Here is a 5,705-nt window from a genome sequence, read left to right as displayed (position 1 = left end):
TGAAGTCAGTTACACAATCTGCTTATCTGCTAAAAACTTCTGCTTTTGTAAATTTCTTCCTTGCTCATCTCAAGCCCACCTGAATTTAAACTACTGTATAAAACCCTCTCCTCTTCAAGCCCTTGAGGCTCAGGTTTTTCTGAAGTACAAACTTCTCTGTGATGACTGGTCAATAAAGGGTTTCCTTTCACCTCTTTGAGTGGCTTTCAGTCTTTCCACAGTTCAGATTTCCTACATTAGTTGCTGTTTATTTATTGTTTTAAGACAGGGTCTTAATATGTATCTCAAAGTGGTCTTAAACTCATTATATAACCCAGGGTGGCCTAGAACATTCAGTGATTCCCCTGCTTCAGCCCCTAGAGGGCTGGCATTTCAGGCATGCCCCAACACACCCAGATCTACTATACTGTTTGTATTGTCATTGGGTCACATTGCATACCTGCACATGGATGAAATTTTCTGGAAAATTTTTAGATATTTACAAAATAAAGATAGAGCCTATGATTACAAATAACTGTCTATGATCTGTTTTCAAGTACTGTTACCAGAAAGATCTACTTTTCAGCATGGATGTATTATTCCTACCTTAAATATATTTTCCTTCTGCATTATATACATATATTAATGTAGCATTGATATATTTATACAAGTATATATCTTTTAAATTATCCATTATACAGGAATAAATGTTTTCTTTTTCATAAATTAATTTTCCCAATTTGTTTAATACATAGTTTAAAAATATTATCTACCTTGTCAAACTCATTGGCTTGTGATCTCCCTAGGGGATATTAAGGTACACTTCTGGCTGTATCTGGGTGGTTATAGAAGTGTGATTTTAGGTACTATACATGTTTCCTGGTCCATTTGTCTCTCTCATTGTTCCCACACTCTCCTTCCTGGAAGCAATTAACTAGGTATCTTTGCTCAGACATGCCCTTCCAATATGACGTTTTCACATTTGGTCAAACGGGCTGAAACCTCTGAAATCATGCACAAAATAAGTCCCTCCACCTTTAAGTTATAGGTGTTATTTTGTCTAGCAATAAACAATAGACTAAGACAATATCTAAAGAATTTTAAGTTGCTAGCTATAAAAAAGACATATAAGGTATTAGTAAAACAAGTACCTTTGGAATTTTAAAAATAAAATTTATCAAAAACTAATAAAAATCAATACACTTGGAAGAGGTCTGGAGCAAAACTATGTTCAGCTTCAGAACATGGCTGTCAACCATTTTTTATTGATGTTTCCAAAATCAAGAGTCCAATTGGTACATATACTTTATTAACCATCATATATTTTCATACTTTCTGACATTTATTTATGATGAAATTATTGTTGAAAATAGATATAGGAGGACCTTACCTCACACTGATAAAAGTCATTTATGACAAAATTACTGCCAACATAATATAAAATAGGGGAAACCTGAAAGGTTTCCTTCTATGATCAGGAACAAGATAAGGTGTACACCCTCCAAACCCAAATTTTTAGCCAGAGCAATTAGACAAGAAAAAGAAGTAAAAAGAATTTGAATAAGAAAGGAAGAAGTCAACTATCTGTACTTGCAGATGACATAATCCTTTATGTATGAGACCAAAAAACTCTACTAGATAACTTTCAGAGCTAAAAACTCCAGTAAAGTTACAGGAAACAAAATCAACACGCAAAATTCAATAGCCTTTTTATACATTTGTAATGAATCCACCAAGAAAGGCATCAGGAAATCTATCCCCTTCGTGGTAGCTTAAAAAGTTAAATGCCTAGGAATTAGTGTAACCAAGGAGGTGAAATACCTCTATAATGAAATCTACAGTATTCTCATAAAAGAGATTAAAGATAACACTATAAATTGGAATGACATGTTGTGTTCCTAGAAAGAATCAATATGTCAAAGTGTCCATGTTAACAAAATGATATATAGGTTTAATATAATTTCTACAAAAATATAGACAACATTCATCACAGAATCAGAAAAATAATCTGAAAATTTTTGGCATCAGAAGAGACATAGAATAACCACAGTGATCCTGAAGAAAAAGACCAAAGCAGAAAACTTTACAATCACAGATTTCAAAGCTTCAATAATAAAACAGCATGTTACAGGCAAAAAAAACCCCAAACTTGGTGATCAGTGGAATACAATAGAGCATGGAGAAACAACCTCAAATACCTTCAGCCAAATGATTTTATTTTTTAGTTTGTTGGTACATGCATGTAGCACATGCTATTTACATTCCTTGTGAATTGCTGATTTTTCTCAAAGGGACCAATAACATACAGTGGTGAAAAGATAGCCTTATTAACAAGTGGTGCTGGGAAAACTTGTTATCCATGTGCAGAAAAATGAATCAAAACCTACATCTCTCACTCTGTACTAAAGTCAAATAAATCTAATCAAAGAAATATATATCAGAACAGAAATATTGAATCTAGACAAAAGTGGTAAACTCTTGAATACATAACTATAAGCAAGGCCTTCCTGAACAGAACCACTGTTGAACAAAAAATAACACCAAGATTCCACAAATGGGATTATATCAAATTTAAAAAGGTTTTTCACAGCCAAGGAAACAATCAACAGAGTGAAGAGACAACCTATGAAAACAAAATAAATTTTCTGTCAACTGCTGCCTGAAAGGAGGACTAATATCTATGGTACAAAAAACAAAAGAATCAAAACAGGTGTAATTTTAATGAATACACACTTCTCAAAAGTAGAGGTACAAGTAATAAGTACATGAAATATGTCCAGAATCATTGGTCATTGAGTAACACAAATTAAAATAATGCTGACATTCCATCCTATTCCAGTAAGATTGTGCATCATCAGGATTGAAAATCAGCAAGTACTAAGGGGATTCAAAAAACAACAAATGTGATGAAAATGGAGCCCTTCTATATTGTTTTTGAGACTGTAAAGCAGTACAATAATTATGGAAACCATTATATGTATTCCTTCAAAAACTAAAAACTAAAATTTCATTTAACACAGATATACCTTTCCTGGGTATCTTTTTGAAGAGATAAAGTCAACATTTTAAAAGGATACATGCATACCTATGTTTATAGCACCACAATTCACAATAATTATGGATATGTCCTATATGTCAATCATCAGATGAATGGATAAAGAAAATGTACATTTGTACACAATAGAATACCATAATGAAAATTAAATTTGAAACATTTATGGTAAGATGGGTACACTTTGAGGGTATAATCCTGAGTAAAATATGTCAGAGACTGAAAGTTGAATACTGCATGGCTTCTTTGATATGGAAAGCTAAAATGTAAATAATTTCAAGAGAAAAATTATAGAAAGATAGCAACATAGAGGGTGGGTAGACTTTTTGGAGATGAGGAAGAGAAATTGGGGAAATATTGAACAGAACATTTAGTGGGAAAGGGAATTCAAAATGATAAAGGTATAATATTTATATATATATTAATTTCTCAAAACAAATGTAATTATTATGTATCTCAAACATTACTAATAAAAAGAAAGTGAGGGGGAGACAGAATACATTATAGAAGATTTAAGTTGTATAATAAACAAATTAATTTAACTATAACAAATATGATAAAATATGCATATACATATCACTTTTTAAGTTTTGTGAACATCTTTTGATTCTTTTCACATCTGATAAAAATTTTGCCATTTCTTTCTTCTTTAATAAAGAGAATCATCATTATTTTATACTTCTACTGATTTTTAATTAAAGTGAATTTTTAAATTTCTAATTCTTACTGATTCATATTAATTATTTTAAATATTAATGGTTATATTAATGAGTTAACATGATGGTTTAATGCCTATATAAATTGTGTAATATTTAATTAGGTTAAACATATACATCCCTTCAAACATCACTCATTTCTTTATTTTAAAAACTTTAAAAAATATTTCCTCTGACTTTTAGAAATGTATAATAAAACATTTTTACTTATATTTCCCCTTTTCTATTGGAGACCCCCATGGCCAGTTCCAATCACCTGGTCAGGGCTATGACACAAGGCGAGAAGAAAAACTGAAAGATGGAATTAAAGAAACAGAAAAATGGGGAGCCAAGATGGCCAATATTGAACAAGCAGCAAAAGACTTGAGCAAGTGAAGGCCCTGGCCAGCCAAAGCCCTTGATATTTATTGGTGACATCATAGGTTAGTATGAGAGGGCTATGTGTGGTTGCTAGGGATACATTCCTAATGCAAGCAAGGCTTATAAGAGAAGAGACAAAACATTCTTAATTTGGGGAATGGAATTTGGGTGTGAGTCACTCTGACCTCAGCTGTCACATTATCTAGTCATATAGCCTTTGGTCAAACTCACTTCTCAAAAGAAGGCAATTGTGAGGTTAACTCTTTAAAGCCTGCACTGCTCACAGCCTGATTTGGGCATAATCAATGGGGCAGTCCCCCACAATTTTCTGTACTAGTACTCCAGATTTTCTTGTTTCTATCTCAATATAACTTAGTACCTATTAATCAATCTTTTCCCATGTTAATATCTACAGGATGTGATAAGCACTATTCTACTCTCAATTTTGGTGAGATCAACATTTTCATATCCCATATATGAATGAGATGATGTGGTACTTGTCTTTCTGTGCCTGGCATAGTGACATTTGTGTTTCTGTACTTCAATTATTTTAAATACATATATTAATTAATTTTAAATTATAAACCGGCTTTTATTGTTGTACTTATCAATTATATAGAATTTTTCTGTTCACTTTTTAAGATGAAAATATCAGTATTCATAGCATTTCATTTTACCTGTCTTCTTCCACTTAACTTTTAATTTTCTCCTATAAAGTTTCTTTCTATATTCATCAATATTTAAAATGTTTACATTATCATCTGGAACCAATATTTGCTTTTGCATTTTTTGTGTCTATTGAAATAGTTCTAAAAATTTCTATTTCCCTGGTAGCTGACAATGCTGACCATTTTTTCATACATTTATTGAGCATTTGTATTCTGAGAAGTGTCTGTGAAGCTCACTTAATGATTGTCAATTTTTTGTTTTTCAATACAATATTCTTTACGTTAATCCTGTCTCAGATGAAGAATTGGCAAAATATTCTTTTTTCTCTGCTGATGGTTTTCTTTCCCGTGGAGAACCTTTTTAATTTGATATAATTTCATTTGTCAATTTTTGATATTACTAAGGATGTTAAAAGTCTCATAACTTACATTTATTATTTTTTCCATTTTGATTGATTTTCATACAGGCTGAAGGAGTACATTAGCTATTTTCTTGTGGTTATTGCATTTTTGAATCATCATTTGTTAAAGATTTTTCATTTTCACCAATTATGTGTTTGGCTCCTTTGTCAGGACTCAGATGGCTATAAATGTGTAGGTTTGTTTCTGGGTATTTCACTCTATTCTACTTGTGTTTAAGGCATATTTTTATGCAAATGCAATGCTGTCGTTGTTGCAACCATTTTATACTATATTCTGAAATCAAGTATTTTGATGCTTCCCGTAATATTCTTTTTTCTCAGGATATTTTTGGCTGGTTAGTGTCTTTTGTGATTCATTTTGAATTTTAGTATTTATTTTTCTATACTTGTGAAGAATGTTATCAGTGTTTTGATGGAGAGTTCACTCATTCTGTGGACTGCTGTTGGGAGTATCGTCATTTTAACAGTATTCTCATAATCCATGAAAATATTGAAGACTCTCTTCAAA

This window comes from Heterocephalus glaber, unplaced genomic scaffold (assembly GCF_053883595.1).
Source record: "Heterocephalus glaber isolate CG9 unplaced genomic scaffold, H.glaber_assembly_v1.0 deba00001613, whole genome shotgun sequence".
In the NCBI taxonomy this organism is placed as follows: Eukaryota; Metazoa; Chordata; class Mammalia; order Rodentia; family Bathyergidae; genus Heterocephalus; species Heterocephalus glaber.
Note: the sequence above shows the minus strand (reverse complement) of the source record.